The 17,372-nt window shown below is 36.1% G+C and overlaps 2 non-coding genes across 2 annotated transcripts; both read left to right on the top strand.

Moving 5' to 3' along the window:
* The first annotated feature begins 2,226 nt into the window (after positions 1–2,226).
* Positions 2,227–2,300, top strand: TRNAK-CUU (transfer RNA lysine (anticodon CUU)). Its single transcript has one exon. It is a non-coding gene; the product is annotated as a tRNA-Thr (tRNA).
* Positions 2,301–7,447: 5,147 nt separating this feature from the next.
* Positions 7,448–7,521, top strand: TRNAT-AGU (transfer RNA threonine (anticodon AGU)). The gene has a single exon. It is a non-coding gene; the product is annotated as a tRNA-Thr (tRNA).
* Positions 7,522–17,372: the final 9,851 nt, after the last annotated feature.

Genomic DNA, 17,372 nt, shown 5'->3' with positions numbered 1-17,372 from the left:
CTACCTTCTCCAAAACTTATTTACCTTCTTTACCCAATCGTCCCACACTTTCACAACTACCTTCTCCAAAACTTATTTACCTTCTTTACCAACTCGTCCCACACTTTCACAACTACCTTCTCCAAAACTTATTTACCTTCTTTACCCACTCGTCCCACACTTTCACAACTACCTTCTCCAAAACTTATTTACCTTCTTTACCCAATCGTCCCACACTTTCACAACTACCTTCTCCAAAACTTATTTACCTTCTTTACCCATTCGTCCCACACTTTCACAACTACCTTCTCCAAAACTTATTTACCTTCTTTACCAACTCGTCCCACACTTTCACAACTACCTTCTCCAAAACTTATTTACCTTCTTTACCCACTCGTCCCACACTTTCACAACTACCTTCTCCAAAACTTATTTACCTTCTTTACCCAATCGTCCCACACTTTCACAACTACCTTCTCCAAAACATATTTACCTTCTTTACCCACTCGTCCCACACTTTCACAACTACCTTCTCCAAAACTTATTTACCTTCTTTACCCACTCGTCCCACACTTTCACAACTACCTTCTCCAAAACCTCTTTACCCAATCGTCCCACACTTTCACAACTACCTTCTCCAAAACTTATTTACCTTCTGTACCCACTCGTCCCACACTTTCACAACTACCTTCTCCAAAACTTATTTACCTTCTTTACCCAATCGTCCCACACTTTCACAACTACCTTCTCCAACACTTATTTACCTTCTTTACCCAATCGTCCCACACTTTCACAACTACCTTCTCCAAAACTTATTTACCTTCTTTACCCACTCGTCCCACACTTTCACAACTACCTTCTCCAAAACTTATTTACCCTCTTTACCCACTCGTCCCACACTTTCACAACTACCTTCTCCAAAACTTATTTACCTTCTTTACCCAATCGTCCCACACTTTCACAACTACCTTCTCCAAAACTTATTTACATTCTTTACCCACTCGTCCCACACTTTCACAACTACCTTCTCCAAAACTTATTTACCTTCTTTACCCACTCGTCCCACACTTTCACAACTACCTTCTCCAAAACTTATTTACCTTCTTTACCCAATCGTCCCACACTTTCACAACTACCTTCTCCAAAACTTATTTACCTTCTTTACCCACTCGTTCCACACTTTCACAACTACCTTCTCCAAAACTTATTTACCTTCTTTACCCAATCGTCCCACACTTTCACAACTACCTTCTCCAAAACTTATTTACCTTCTTTACCCACTCGTCCCACACTTTCACAACTACCTTCTCCAAAACGTATTTACCTTCTTTACCCACTCATCCCACACTTTCACAACTACCTTCTCCAAAACTTATTTACCTTCTTTACCCAATCGTCCCGCACTTTCACAACTACCTTCTCCAAAACTTATTTACCTTCTTTACCCACTCGTCCCACACTTTCACAACTACCTTCTCCAAAACTTATTTACCTTCTTTACCCACTCGTCCCACACTTTCACAACTACCTTCTCCAAAACTTATTTACCTTCTTTACCCACTCGTCCCACACTTTCACTACTACCTTCACCAAAACTTATTTACCTTCTGTACCCACTCGTTCCACAATTTCACGGCTACCTTCTCCCAAACCTCTTTACCCATTCGTCCCACACTTTCTCGACTACCTTCTCCCAAACCTCTTTACCCACTCGTCCCACACTGTCACGACTACCTTCTCAAAAACTTCTTTCCCTTCTTTACACACTCGTCCCACACTTGCACGACTACCTTCTCCAAAACTTCTTTCCCTTCTTTACCCACTCGTCCCAAAATTTCACTACTACCTTCACCAAAACTTGTTTACCTTCATTACCCACGCGTTCCACACTTTCACGACTAACTTCTCCCAAACCTCTTTACCCACGCGTCCCACACTTTCTCGACTACTTCTCCCAAACCTCTTTACCCACTCGTCCCACACTGTCACGACTACCTTCTCAAAAACTTATTTCCCTTCTTTACCCACTCGTCCCAAACTTGCACGACTACCTTCTCCAAAACTTCTTTCCCTTCTTTACCCACTTGTCCCAAATTTGCACGACGACATTCTCCAAAACTTATTTACCCACTCGTCCCAAACCATCACTCCGACCTTCTCGAAAACGTATTTACCTTCTTTACCTACTCGTCCCACATTTTCACGACTACCTTCTGTCAAACCTCTTTGTATGCACTTCATGTACCTGGCGCTGTGGCTTAGTTGGTTAAAGCACTTGTTTCGTAAACAGGAGATCCTGGGTTCGAATCCCAGCGGTGCCCTCTTTGGTGCTCAGCTACGATCAAAGTAGTCGAGATGTTGTGTAAAAGCCACAACGATGTCCTTCACTCCTTCCTTTCAGTCCTGTTCCATCCGATATTCCATTTGCAATCTCTAGTGTTTCCCCTACTCCTTGAGGATGATGAACCAATCATTTTGAAACTCGGCGTGATGGTTCATGACTAATCGAACCGTTTTTAACTTTTCATCCAGCTGGAGAAGATAATTAACTCATTAACTCAAAATGTAATATAATTATGTTTGTGTGATCTCGTTTGGCCCATTAGGCCCCTTAGACCCGTTAGTTCACCACACTTTTCGGGGTTCCGTCATAATCTCACGAGATGTTTCATCGTCATCATCTCACGAGATGTCACACCTCTTAATTTAATTTGATCTTAATTAGAATTCAACATCTTAATTTAATTTGATCTTAATGAGAATTCATCCTCTTAATTTAATTTGATCTTATTTAGAATTCATCCTCTTAATTTAATTTGATCTTAATTAGAATAATTCAACCTCTTAATTTAATCTTAATTAGATTAAACCTCTTAATTTAAATTGATCCTTTTAGAATTCAACCTCTTAACTTATTTAAAACTAGAACTTATTTAAAATTCATCATCTTAATTAAATTTGATCTTAATTATAATTCAACCTCTTAATTAAATTTGATCTTAATTATAATTCAACCACTCAATTAAATTTGATCTTAATTGTAATTCAACCTCTTAACTTATTCAAAACTAGAACTTATTTAAAATTCATCCTCTTAATTAAATTTGATCTTAATTATAATTCAACCACTTAATTAAATTTGATCTTAATTATAATTCAACCACTTAATTAAATTTGATCTTAATTATAATTCAACCGCTCAATTAAATTTGATCTTAATTGTAATTCAACCTCTTAACTTATTCAAAACTAGAACTTATTTAAAATTCATCCTCTTAATTAAATTTGATCTTAATTATAATTCAACCTCTTAATTTAATTTGATCTTAATTAAATATTCATCCTCTTAATTTAATTTGATCTTAATTATAATTCAACCTCTTAATTAAATTTGATCTTAATTGTAATTCAACCTCTTAATTTAATTTGATCTTAAGTATAATTCATCCTCTTAATTTAATTTCGATCTTGATTATAATTTATCCTCTTAATTTAATTTGATCTTGATTATAATTCATCCTCTTAATTTAATTTGATCTTCAGTATAATTCAACCTCTTAATTAAATTTGATCTCGATTATAATTCATCCTCTTAATTTAATTTGATCTTAATTGTAATTCAACCTCTTAACTTATTTAAAACTAGAACTTATTTAAAATTCATCCTCTTAATTAAATTTGATCTTAATTATAATTCAACCACTTAATTAAATTTGATCTTAATTATAATTCAACCACTTAATTAAATTTGATCTTAATTATAATTCAACCGCTCAATTAAATTTGATCTTAATTGTAATTCAACCTCTTAACTTATTCAAAACTAGAACTTATTTAAAATTCATCCTCTTAATTAAATTTGATCTTAATTATAATTCAACCACTTAATTAAATTTGATCTTAATTATAATTCAACCTCTTAATTTAATTTGATCTTATTTAAATATTCATCCTCTTAATTTAATTTGATCTTAATTATAATTCATCCTCTTAATTTAATTTGATCTTAATTATAATTCAACCTCTTAATTTAATTTGACATTAATTATAGTTCAACCTCTTAATTTAAATTGATCCTTATTAGAATTCAACCTCTTAACTTATTTAAAACTAGAACTTATTTAAAATTCATCCTCTTAATGAAATCTGATCTTAATTATAATTCAACCTCTTAATTTAATTTGATCTTAATTATAATTTAACATCTTAATTAAAGTTGATCTTCATTAAAATTCAACCTCTTAATTTATTTTGATCTTGATATAATTCATCCTCTCAATTTACTTTGATCTCAAGTATAATTCAACCTCTGAATTAAATTTGATCTTCATTGTAATTCAACCTCTTAACTTATTTAAAACTGGAACTTATTTAAAATTCATCGTCTTAATTAAATTTGATCTTAATTATAATTCAACCACTTAATTAAATTTGATCTTAATTATAATTCAACCTCTTAACTTATTCAAAACTAGAACTTATTTAAAATTCATCCTCTTAATTAAATTTGATCTTAATTATAATTCAACCACTTAATTAAATTTGATCTTAATTATAATTCAACCACTCAATTAAATTTGATCTTAATTGTAATTCAACCTCTTAACTTATTCAAAACTAGAACTTATTTAAAATTCATCCTCTTAATTAAATTTGATCTTAATTATAATTCAACCACTTAATTAAATTTGATCTTAATTATAATTCAACCACTTAATTAAATTTGATCTTAATTATAATTCAACCACTCAATTAAATTTGATCTTAATTGTAATTCAACCTCTTAACTTATTCAAAACTAGAACTTATTTAAAATTCATCCTCTTAATTAAATTTGATCTTAATTATAATTCAACCACTTAATTAAATTTGATCTTAATTATAATTCAACCTCTTAATTTAATTTGATCTTAATTAAATATTCATCCTCTTAATTTAATTTGATCTTAATTATAATTCAACCTCTTAATTAAATTTGATCTTAATTGTAATTCAACCTCTTAATTTAATTTGATCTTAAGTATAATTCATCCTCTTAATTTAATTTGATCTTGATTATAATTTATCCTCTTAATTTAATTTGATCTTGATTATAATTCATCCTCTTAATTTAATTTGATCTTCAGTATAATTCAACCTCTTAATTAAATTTGATCTCGATTATAATTCATCCTCTTAATTTAATTTGATCTTAAGTATAATTTAACCTCTTAATTAAATTTGATCTTAATTGTAATTCAACCTCTTAACTTATTTAAAACTAGAACTTATTTAAAATTCATCCTCTTAATTAAATTTGATCTTAATTATAATTCAACCACTTAATTAAATTTGATCTTAATTATAATTCAACCACTCAATTAAATTTGATCTTAATTGTAATTCAACCTCTTAACTTATTCAAAACTAGAACTTATTTAAAATTCATCCTCTTAATTAAATTTGATCTTAATTATAATTCAACCACTTAATTAAATTTGATCTTAATTATAATTCAACCACTTAATTAAATTTGATCTTAATTATAATTCAACCGCTCAATTAAATTTGATCTTAATTGTAATTCAACCTCTTAACTTATTCAAAACTAGAACTTATTTAAAATTCATCCTCTTAATTAAATTTGATCTTAATTATAATTCAACCACTTAATTAAATTTGATCTTAATTATAATTGAACCTCTTAATTTAATTTGATCTTAATTAAATATTCATCCTCTTAATTTAATTTGATCTTAATTATAATTCAACCTCTTAATTAAATTTGATCTTAATTGTAATTCAACCTCTTAATTTAATTTGATCTTAAGTATAATTCATCCTCTTAATTTAATTTGATCTTGATTATAATTTATCCTCTTAATTTAATTTGATCTTGATTATAATTCATCCTCTTAATTTAATTTGATCTCGATTATAATTCGTCCTCTTAATTTAATTTGATCTTAAGTATAATTCAACCTCTTAATTAAATTTGATCTTAATTGTAATTCAACCTCTTAACTCATTTAAAACTAGAACTTATTTAAAATTCATCCTCTTAATTAAATTTGATCTTAATTATAATTCAACCACTAAATTAAATTAGATCTTAATTATAATTCAACTGCTCAATTAAATTTGATCTTAATTGTAATTCAACCTCTTAACTTATTCAAAACTAGAACTTATTTAAAATTCATCCTCTTAATTAAATTTGATCTTAATTATAATTCAACCACTTAATTAAATTTGATCTTAATTATAATTCAACCACTTAATTAAATTTGATCTTAATTAGAATTCAACCGCTCAATTAAATTTGATCTTAATTGTAATTCAACCTCTTAACTTATTCAAAACTAGAACTTATTTAAAATTCATCCTCTTAATTAAATTTGATCTTAATTATAATTCAACCACTTAATTAAATTTGATCTTAATTATAATTCAACCTCTTAATTTAATTTGATCTTAATTAAATATTCATCCTCTTAATTTAATTTGATCTTAATTATAATTCATCCTCTTAATTTAATTTGATCTTAATTATAATTCAACCTCTTAATTTAATTTGACATTAATTATAGTTCAACCTCTTAATTTAATTTGATATTAATTAGAATTCAACCTCTTAATTTAATTTGATCTTAATTATAATTCAACCTCTTAGTTTAATTTGATCTTAATTATAGTTCAACCTCTTAATTTAATTTGATCTTAATTAGAATTCAACCAATTAATTTAATTTGATCTTTATTATAATTCTACCTCTTAATTTAATTTGATCTAAAATATAATTCATCCTCTTTATTTCATTTGAGCTTAAATATAATTCTACCTCATAATTTCATTTGATCTTAATTGTAATTGAACCTCTTAATTTAATTTGATCTTTATTATAATTCTACCTCTTAATTTAATTTTATCTTAATTATAATTCAACCTCTTAATTTAATTTTATCTTTATTATAATTCAACCTCTTAATTAAATATGATCTTAATTATAATTCAACCTCTTAACTTATTTAAAACTGGACCTTATTTAAAATACACCCTCTTAAATAAATTTTGATCTTAATTATAATTCAACCTCTTAATTTAATTTGATCTTAATGATAATTCTACCTTTTAATTTAATTTGATCTCAATGATAATTCAACCTATTACCTTCTCCAAAACGTATTTACTTTCTTTACCCACTTGTTCCACACCATCACTACTACCTTCTCCCAAACTTCTTTACCTTCTTTACCCACTTGTCCCACACTTCTCTGACTTGTTTTCTCTTTCCTCTAATCCTCCCAACTCTTGCTTTTCTCAATTTTAGTTTCCTCATTTAAATCTTCCCTTCGAGTACGTAATAAATATATGACCCCGAAGCACACTGTCAAAAATAAAGAAAATTAACTGTTCGTCTGCAGACGACTTACTCATGGAAGTGCTAGTCTCTTTCGAGGCGATGTCACTATATGCACCACATGTATGTGGCGCTGTGGCTTAGTTGGTTAAAGCACCTGTTTAGTAAACAGGAGATCCTGGGTTCAAATCCCAGCAGTGCCTTTTTTCGTGCTCAGCTACGACAAAGTAGTCGAGATGGTGTGTAAAAGCCACAACGATGTCCTTCACTCCTTCCTTTCAGTCCTGTTCCATCTGATATTCCATTTGCAATCTCTCGTGTTTCCCCTACTCCTTGAGGAGGCTGAACCAATCTTTTTGAAACTCAGCGTGATGATTCATGACGTCGATCATGACAAATTGAAGGGTTTTTAACTTTTCATCCGGCTCGTGAAGATAATTAACTCATTAACTCAAAATGTAAAAAAAGTTTGTTTGATCTCGTTTGACCCATTGGAGTATTAGACCCTTTAGACCCGTTAATTCATCACACGTAGCGAGATTCCATCATCATCTCACGAGATGTCACACCTCTTAATTTAATTTGATCCTAATTGGAAGTCAACCTCTTAATATAATTTGATCTTAATTATAATTCACCCGCTTAATTTAATTTGATCTTAATTGGAATTCAACCTCTTAATATAATTTGATCTTAATTATAATTCACCCGCTTAATTTAATTTGATCCTAATTGGAATTCAACCTCTTAATTTAATTTGATCTTAATTATAATTCACCCGCTTAATTAAATTTGATCTTAATTATAATTCAACCTCTTAATTAAATTTGATCTTAATTATAATTCATCCTCTTAATTTAATTTGATCTTAATTAGATTTCAACCTCTCAATTAAATTTGATCCTAATTATAATTCAACCTCTTATTTAAATTTGATCTTAATTATAATTCATCCTCATATTTAAATTTGATCTTAATTATAACTCATCCTCTTAATTTAATTTGATCTTAATTATAATTCAACATCTTAATTTAATTTGATCTTAATTATAATTCAACCTCTTAATTTAATTTGATCTTAATTATAATTCAACCTCTTAATTCAAAAGCGACACGTTTGAGAGTGAAGAGTGTCGGCCATGATGCTGTGAAGCTCGTGCACAGGGCCGTGTGTGAGGTGATACCAACGGAAGCATCGAAGTCCTTTCCAAGGGTGTGGTGCTGACCGGGCCGCCGTGGTGTGGTGCTGGGCGGGCCGACGTGGTATGGTGCTGGCTGGGCCGACGTGCATCGAAGTCCTTTCCAAGGGTGTGGTGCTGACCGGGCTGCTGTGGTGCTGACCGGGCAAACGTGGTATGGTGCTGACCGGGCCGACGTGGTGTGGTGCTGACGGGGCACCCGCCGCCGTGATGCCCCCCCCCCCCAGAATTTCCATGTTTGAAACGTTTCCCAGTGTATACCCTGGATTTCGAATAGGTACACCGTATCCCGGCGTGTCGTAAGAGATGACTAAGAGGGTTGGCGTCATGAAGGGCATCCGGCCATAAAAACATTGCCTCAAAAAGAGAACCATGACAATTACAACTACATATGGGCAGGGTACAGCCCGAAGTGGAGATCGGTTTCTGAGGTTTGGGACATGGAATGTAGGGACGATGACAGGGAGATCAGGAGAAGTGGTGGAAGTATTGGTTTTATTTGTTGTGTGCAAGAGACGAGATGGAAGGGAAGTGGTGTGAGAATGGTGAAGGTTAGGCAGGGACAGAAATACAAGTTTGTGTGGCAAGGGTGCCTGGAGGGCATGAATGGTGTTGGTGTCCTGTTTTCTGAGGAGTTTGTCGACAGTGTGGTGAGTGACTAGAGTGAGCGATAGGTTCATGATGGTGAAAATGATGATTGGAAAGCTCTTGGTGAACGCCATCTCGGGATATGCTCCGCAGTTTGTTCGGAGCGATGAAGAGAAGGACAAGTTCTGGTGTGCGATAGAGAAGCTGATGGAAAACGTGAAAGATGAGGAAGTTGTTGTGGTAGGAGGAGACCTAAATGGACATGTGGGAAGGAGTATGGATGGTTTTGAGGGAGTTCATGGGGGTTACGGATATGGTGTGAGAAATGGAGAAGGTGAAAGGATTTTGGAGTTTGCTGATGGAGCTGATTTGTTGATTTGTAATACTCAGTTCCAGAAAGAGGATAATAAGCTTGTTACATACACGTCAGGTGGGTCGTCGACAACCGTTGACTACCTGATGGTGCGTAGGCGAGATAGGGGGCACCTCCGGGACACAAAGGTGATCCCGGGGGAGGAGGCTGTTTCACAGCACCACTTGTTTGTCTGTGACATAAGGGTGAAAGGTGCGAGGAGAGCTCGGCGGGTGAAGTCCCAACTGAGAATGAAGGTGTGAAGGTTGAAAGAGGTGACATTAAGGGAGGCATTAAAAGAGAGGCTGAGTCGGGTAGAGGATGATGTGGTTGAGCCTGAAAGTGGTTGGATGTCAATGAAGGCTTGTCTGTTGGGAGCCGTTGGTGAGGTATGTGGATGGACAAAAGGACCACCGAGGCACTCGGAAACATGGTGGTGGGATGATGAAGTTGGAAAGAGGATTGACGAGAAGAGGAAGAAGTTCAAGGAGTGGCAGAAGGCGAAGGGGACGGGAGCAGAAACAGCAGAGCATGAAAGTTATAAGGCAGCCAAGAAGGCTGCAAAGAAAGAGGTAGCAAAGGTGCAGGAGGCATGTAGGAAAATGTTTGGAGAACGCTTGGATTCGGAAGAGGGTCAGAGAGCAGTATTCAGGATTGCAAAGCAGATAGCGAAAGAGAGGTGTGATGTGATGGGGGTGAGTTGCTTGAAGGATGAAGTGGGACAAATCGTTGTGGACCCAGATGGAATTAAAGGAAGATGGAAAATATACATGGAAATGCTGTTGAATGCAGAGAATGAATGGGATGGCAACATAGAGAGTAACCCAGTTTTAGGACTGGCAGAGAAGATAACTGAGAAGGAAGTTGAGGAAGCGATAAAAGCAATGAAGAGTAGAAAAGCGGGAGGGCCGACGGGAGTTGTGGGAGATATGTTGAAGGCAGCCGGAAGTTGGGGTGTGAAGAGAATGACAGAGATCTGTAATCTGGCAGTGAAAGAAGGCCGCATTCCAGTGGATTTGGACCTGAGTACCCTCGTCCCTCTATACAAGGGGAAAGGTGACCCTCGAGAGTGTGGCTCGTACCGAGCGATAAAGTTATTGGAGCATGGAATGAAGGTATTGGAAAGGGTGTTGGAGAGGAGGATAAGGAAGAAAGTGAAAATCGACGAAATGCAGTTTGGATTTATGCCAGGAAGAGGAACGACAGACGTGCTTTTTATTGTGAGGCAGTTGCAGGAGAAGTACATGGAGAAGAGGAAGAAGTTGTTTCTTGGGTTTGTTGATGTGGAGAAAGTATTCGATAGGGTTCCATGCAAAGTATTGACATGGGCAATGAGGAAGTTAGGAGTGGAGGAATGGTTGATCAGAGTAGTAATGGCAATGTACAAAAGAGCGCGCACAGCTGTAAGGACGAAGGACGGGAACAGTGGTGAGTTTGAGGTGAAGGTGGGAGTGCATCAGGGTCGGTACTAAGTCCACTACTATTTGTAGCTGTGATGGAGGTGCTGGCTCAGAACGTAAAGGAGGGTTTACCGTGGGAGTTGTTGTTTGCAGATGTTCTGTTTTTTTTTTTTTTGTATACTGAATCGAGGCTCGTGAAAGAGCTGACATTTACTTCACAAACAAATCAACCAGACAAACAAAATATATAAAAAGAGGGCGCGGAAGACAAGAGAAGGGAAAGCACACAAACACTTGAGAGCACACAACATTTAAGAGCAGGGAGATGTGTGGGAGGGAGAGGGCTTGGGGGGAGGAGGCGTGGGAAGGGGGGGGGTGGGCGGGGGGGGGGGGGAGAAGTATAAAACACAAGGACACCAAGGACTTCCAGGACAGAAGTTGGTATTTCAAAAAAGTGGAATTGCGGTGAAATTAGTGGGGATAGAAAAGATCAAGGTTTTGGATGGGGGAAGATAAGAGATGGTGGTGAACAGCTGTTTTAAAGACCTGGAGGGTGGAGTGGGATTGAAGAGAGTGAGGGAGTTTGTTCCAGAGGCGGGAGAAAAGAGGAATGAAGGAGTGAAGGTGAGCAGAGAGTCTTGATTTTGGCAATTTAACCATAAGAGGGTTGCAGGCAGATCTTGTGCGACCTGTAGGAATATTTGCGGGACAGAGCCCAGAGAGAGCTGACCGGGCCGACGTGGTGGGGGGAAAGGCCAGAGAGGGGCAAGGCCAGAGAGGAGTCGGTAGAAGACGGAAAGACCACCAACCTGCCTGTGGTGAGTGAGTGAGAGGCCCTTGGAGTTAGCTTCATCGCGGGAGATTCCAATGATTCTGAATGCTTTGGTTTCAACAGCGTGAAGACGAGCTAGGTGTGAGGCAGGAGCACCAGCCCAGAGGGGAGAGCAGTAACCCATTGAGCTGCGGATGAAAGCCTTGTATGTGGTGAGGAGCTCAGGTGTGCCAAGGAAGGACTTCACACGACGGAGGATGCCCAGTCGGCGACTGGCTTTGGAGACCAGATTTGAAATGTGGTTTTCCCAGGAAATATCATGGCAGATAGTGAGATCCAAAAGCTTGAGTGACAGAACTTCTTGGAGAGGATTATTCAGAAAGTGGATGGGAGGGTTGTCCCGTCGGTCTTTTCAGAGAGAATCGTAAGAGTGTGAGATTTGTCAGGATTGAAAGACATGTTCCCCTTGTTTGCCCAGTCTGTGATTTTGTCCAGGTCTGCAGAGAGTGAGGCGGCTGCAGACTGCCGATCTGAGGGATGAAGAATGGAGCGACAGAGAGTAGAGTCATCAGCAAAGAGATAGAGAGGATTTTCAAGAGAGTCAGAGAGATCATTGATGAAGACCAGAAAAAGCACAGGGCCCAGAACACTGCCTTGGGGAACTCCATTCTGAACAGGAAGAGGAGATGAGAGAAACCCATTTAGGGCCACACGTTGACTATGACTAGAGAGGAAGTCCGCCAGCCATGCGTGGAGATTTCCATGGATACCAACAGAGGAGAATTTGGTGGGGCAGAGCGGGGTGCCAGACCGTTTCGAAGGCACGTGATATGTCAAGGGAGACAGCTCTAATTTCCTGTTTGGCATTGAGGACCTCCATCCATTGTTGAGAAAGCAGAAGCAGCATGTCCAGAGTAGAGTGACCAGGTCTGAAACCAAATTGATGATCAGAGATCAAGCCATTGGAGAAGAGGAAAGATTTCCTATCTGAAGCAATGATGGATTCCATGACTTTGCTGATAATTTGGAGAAGGCTGATTGGTCTGTCGTTGCTGAGATCTGTTTTTGCACCTTTTTTGTGCTAAGCGGTGATGTTGGCAGATTTCCAAGCAGATGGCAGATGACCTTGAGCAAAAGAGAGGGTGAAGAGAACAGAGAGAGGGAGTGAAAGAGCGGAAGAACAAGATTTTAGGACCCGTGGGCTGATGCCGTCAGGTCCAGTTGCAGAATCAGAGTCGAGGGTTGACAGAAACTTTTCCACCTTGTCAGGAGGAAAGGACACAGAGTCCAGGAGCAGCTGGGTACGACTGGGTATGGTGGGTACACAGAGGGATGGGTTTGGGACACAAGATTTAGAGGCAAACACAGAGTTGAGGCATTCAGCTTTTTCACGTGCGGAGTCAGCCGTGTGGCCGTTTGAGGTGAGGGAGGGGATGGAGGGGGAACAAACACCAGAAACAGATTTGACCAGACGCCACCAGGATTTGGAAGAGGGAGACAGATAAGAGAGTTCTGTCCTGAGAACGGAGAGATATTGTTTCCTGGCTCTCCTGAGGGTGGACACACACTTGTTTTGGGCTTTGTGAAAGGAAATGAGATTTCCTTTCATTGGATTTGCTTTCCAGGAGACGAAAGCAAGTTGTTTCTGGGCAATAGCCTCACCACAAGATTCCGTGTGCCATGGACGGGAGGAAGGGTATGACAACTGAAAACGAGATGGGATAAATCTGTGCATGAGAGAGAGCAATTTACTTTGGAAGAATTCCCAGGATGAGTTGATGTCAGAGGCGGTAGAGATGGGAGACCAGTCCAGATGATTGATGGCTGCTTGAAGACCGTGCCAGTTGGCCTGAGTGAAATGCCAGACTCGTCGACGTTGAGGAGGCTCTCTGAGAATGGTCAGAGAGATGTTCACTTTAACAAGCACATGATCAGATGAGCCGATTGGAGCAGAAGAAGAGCAGCAGACATTTTCAGGGAAGTTAGTCATAACCAAGTCCAGAAGAGAAGATGCTCCGTTGACTGAGATCGGGGTCGGGAAATTGACAGATTGTGTCAGTCCCAGTGAGTCACAGAAGTCCTTTGCTGGAGAGCCATGGCTGGTGAGAGAGGTACCCACACCCAGCCAACTGGCATGGTGACAATTGAAATCACCACATATGAGGAAGAGAGAGTTGGGATGGGTAGATAGAAGTTGGTCCATGTTATCAGACAGCGAGATGTAGATGGAGTCATCACTGTTTGGTGGACGGTACAACACACATATGAACAAAAGGTGGGAGCGAAGGGGAAGCCGTAGCCAAAGGTGTTGATTGCGGAAAGTATGGATGGACTGAAGGAAAAGATGAACAAGTGGAAGGAATGTATGGAGACAAAAGGTCTGAAGGTGAATATCGGAAAGACGAAGGTGATGCCAAGTGGTAAAGCATGTGGTGAGGTGGAAAGAACTGGGAAGTGGCCCTGTGCTGTGTGCAAGAAGGGTGTCAGAGTGAACTCCATTCAATGTACAATGTGCGCTGAGTGGGTTCATCAAAAATGTAGTGGTCTGAGAGGGTCATTAACCAGTGTGGCAGCTACATTCAAATGTAAGGTGTGCACAGACGGAGCTGCAGATGGAGGAAATGTTGAGTTGGATCTTGGAGACGGCGTGAAGCTGGAAGGTGTGAAAACATTTTGCTACCTCAAAGACATGCTGAATGGAGAAGGTGGATCAGACTCGGCAACGGTTGCTGGAGTGAGATGTGCATGGAAGAAGTTTCGGGAACTGAGTGGCGTGCTGATGAGGAGGGGAGTGTCGTTGAAGCTGAAGGGAAAGGTGTATGCTGCATGTGTGAAAAGTGTTATGATTTATGGGAGCAAGACATGGGTAATGAACATAGAGCAGCAACGACGGTTGGAAAGGGTGGAAATGCGAATGGTTCGATGGATGCGCGGAGTATCGTTGAGAGAGAGGAAGACAAATGATGAATTGCGATAAATTATGGGAATAGAGCCTGTGATTGATGCTGTGAAGAGGAACAGGTTGAGATGGTTTGGTCATGTGTTGAGGAAGGATGAAAGTGACTGGTTGAGAAGAGTGATGGAAATGAATGTAGAAGGAAGTAGAGGACGGGGAAGGCCGAGAAAGACTTGGCTGAAGATGGTGGAAGAAGAAATGCGGGCAAGGGGGTTAACAAGGAGAGATGCAGAAAATAGGGTAAGATGGAGAAGATTGCCATGGGGACCGAAAGGCTAACCCCCGCTCTAGCAGGGATAATGGCCTTAAAATGCATGTTGTTGTTGTTGTTGTTGTTAATTATAATTCAACCTCTAATTTAATTTGATATCAATTCAATTTGATCTGAATTATAATTCAACCTCTTAACTTATTTAAAACTGGAACTTTTAAAAAATGCATCTTCATAATTTAATTTGATCTTATTTATAATTTAACCTCTTAATTAAATTTGATCTTCATTAAAATTCAACCTCTTCATTTAATTTGATCTTGATTATAATTCATCCGCTTAATTTAATTTGATCTTAAGTATAATTCAACCTCTTAATTTAATTTGATCTTAATTATAATTCAACCTCTTAACTTATTTAAAACTCGAACTTATTTAAAATTCATCCTCTTAATTTAATTTGATCTAAATAATAATTCAACCACTTAATTAAATTTGATCTTAATTATAATTCAACCGCTTAATTAAATTTGATCTTAATTGTAATTCAACCTCTTAACTTATTTAAAACTAGAACTTATTTAAAATTCATCCTCTTAATGAAATTTGAACTTAATTATAATTCAACCTCTTAATCTAATTTTATCTTTATGATAATTCAACCTCATAATTTAATTTGATCTCAATGATAAGTCAACCTATTACCTTCTCCAAAACATATTTACTTTCTTTACCCACTCGTTCCACACCATCACTACTACCTTCTCCCAAACTTCTTTACCTTCTTTACCCACTTGTCCCACACTTCTCTTACTTGTTTTCTCTTTCCTCTAATCCTCCCAACTCTTGCTTTTCTCAATTTTAGTTTCCTCATTTAAATCTTCCCTTTGAATACGTAATAAATAGATGACCCCGAAGCACACTGTCAAAAATAAAGAAAATTAACTGTTCGTCTGCAGACGACTTACTCATGGAAGTGCTAGTCTCTTTCGAGGAGATGTAACTATATGCACTTCATGTACATGGTGTTGTGGCTTAGTTGGTTAAAGTGCCTGGTTAGATAACCAGGAAAGATCCTGGGTTCGAATCCCAGCGGTGCCTTTTTTCGTGCTCAGCCACGACAAAGTAGTCGAGATGTTGTGTAAAAGCCACAACGATGTCCTTCACTCCTTCCGTTCAGTCCTGTTCCATCCGATATTCCATTTGGAATCTCTAGTGTTTCCCCTACTCCTTAAGGAGGCTGAACCAATCTTTTTGAAACTTGGCGTGATGGTTCATGACGTCGATCATGACTAATGGAAGGGTTTTTAACTTTTCATCCAGCTGGTTAAGATAATTAACTCATTAACTCAAAATGTAAAAAAAGTTTGTTTGATCTCGTTTGACCCATTGGAGTATTAGACCCTTTAGACCCGTTAATTCATCACACGTAGCAAGATTCCGTCATCATCTCACGAGATGTCACGCCTCTTAATTTAATTTGATCCTAATTGGAATTCAACCTCTTAATTTAATTTGAACTTAATTATAATTCACCCGCTTAATTAAATTTGATCTTAATTATAATTCAACCTCTTAACTTATTTAAAACTAGAACTTATTTTAAATTCATCCTCTTAATTAAATTTGATCTTAATTATATTTCAACTTCCGAATTAAATTTGATCTTAATTATAATTCATCCTCTCAATTTAATTTGATCTTAATTAAAATTCATCCTCTTAATTCAATTTGATCTTAATTATAATTCAACCTCTTAATTTAATTTGATCTTAATTATATTTCAACTTCTTAATTAAATTTGATCTTAATTATAATTCATCCTCTCAATTTAATTTGATCTTAATTATAATTCACCGGCCTAATTTAATTTGATCTTAATTATCATTCAGGCTCTTAGTTTAATTTTATCTTAATTATAATTCAACCTCTTAATTTAATTTGATCTTAATTATAGTTCAACCTTTTAATTTAATTTGATCTTAATTAGAATTCAACCTGTTAACTTATTTAAAACTAGAACTTAATAAAAATTCATCCTCTTAATGAAATTTGATCTTAATTATCATTCAACCTCTTAAATTAATTTTATCTTAATTATAATTCAACCTCTTAATGAAATTTGATCTTAATTATCATTCAACCTCTTAGTTTAATTTTATCTTAGTTAGAATTCAACCTCTTAATTTAATTTGATCTTAATTATAGTTCAACCTTTTAATTTAATTTGATCTGAATTAGAATTCAACCTGTTAACTTATTTAAAACTAGAACTTATTTAAAATTCATCCTCTTAATGAAATTTGATCTTAATTATCATTCAACCTCTTAATTTAATTTTATCTTAATTATAATTCAACCTCTTAATTTAATTTTATCTTAATTATAATTCACCCCTTAATTTAAATTTATCTTAATTATAATTCAACCTCTTAATTTAATTTAATCTTTATTAGAATTCAACCTCTTAATTTAATTTGATCTTAATTATAATTCAACCTCTTAACTTATATAAAACTGGAACTTATTTAAAATACATCCTCTTAATTAAATTTGATCTTCATTATAATTCAACC

This window comes from Myxine glutinosa, chromosome 3 (assembly GCF_964187855.1).
Source record: "Myxine glutinosa chromosome 3, kmMyxGlut1.1, whole genome shotgun sequence".
In the NCBI taxonomy this organism is placed as follows: Eukaryota; Metazoa; Chordata; class Myxini; order Myxiniformes; family Myxinidae; genus Myxine; species Myxine glutinosa.
The sequence above is the reverse complement of the archived record's forward strand: the minus strand, read 5'-3'. Positions and strand labels throughout refer to the sequence as shown.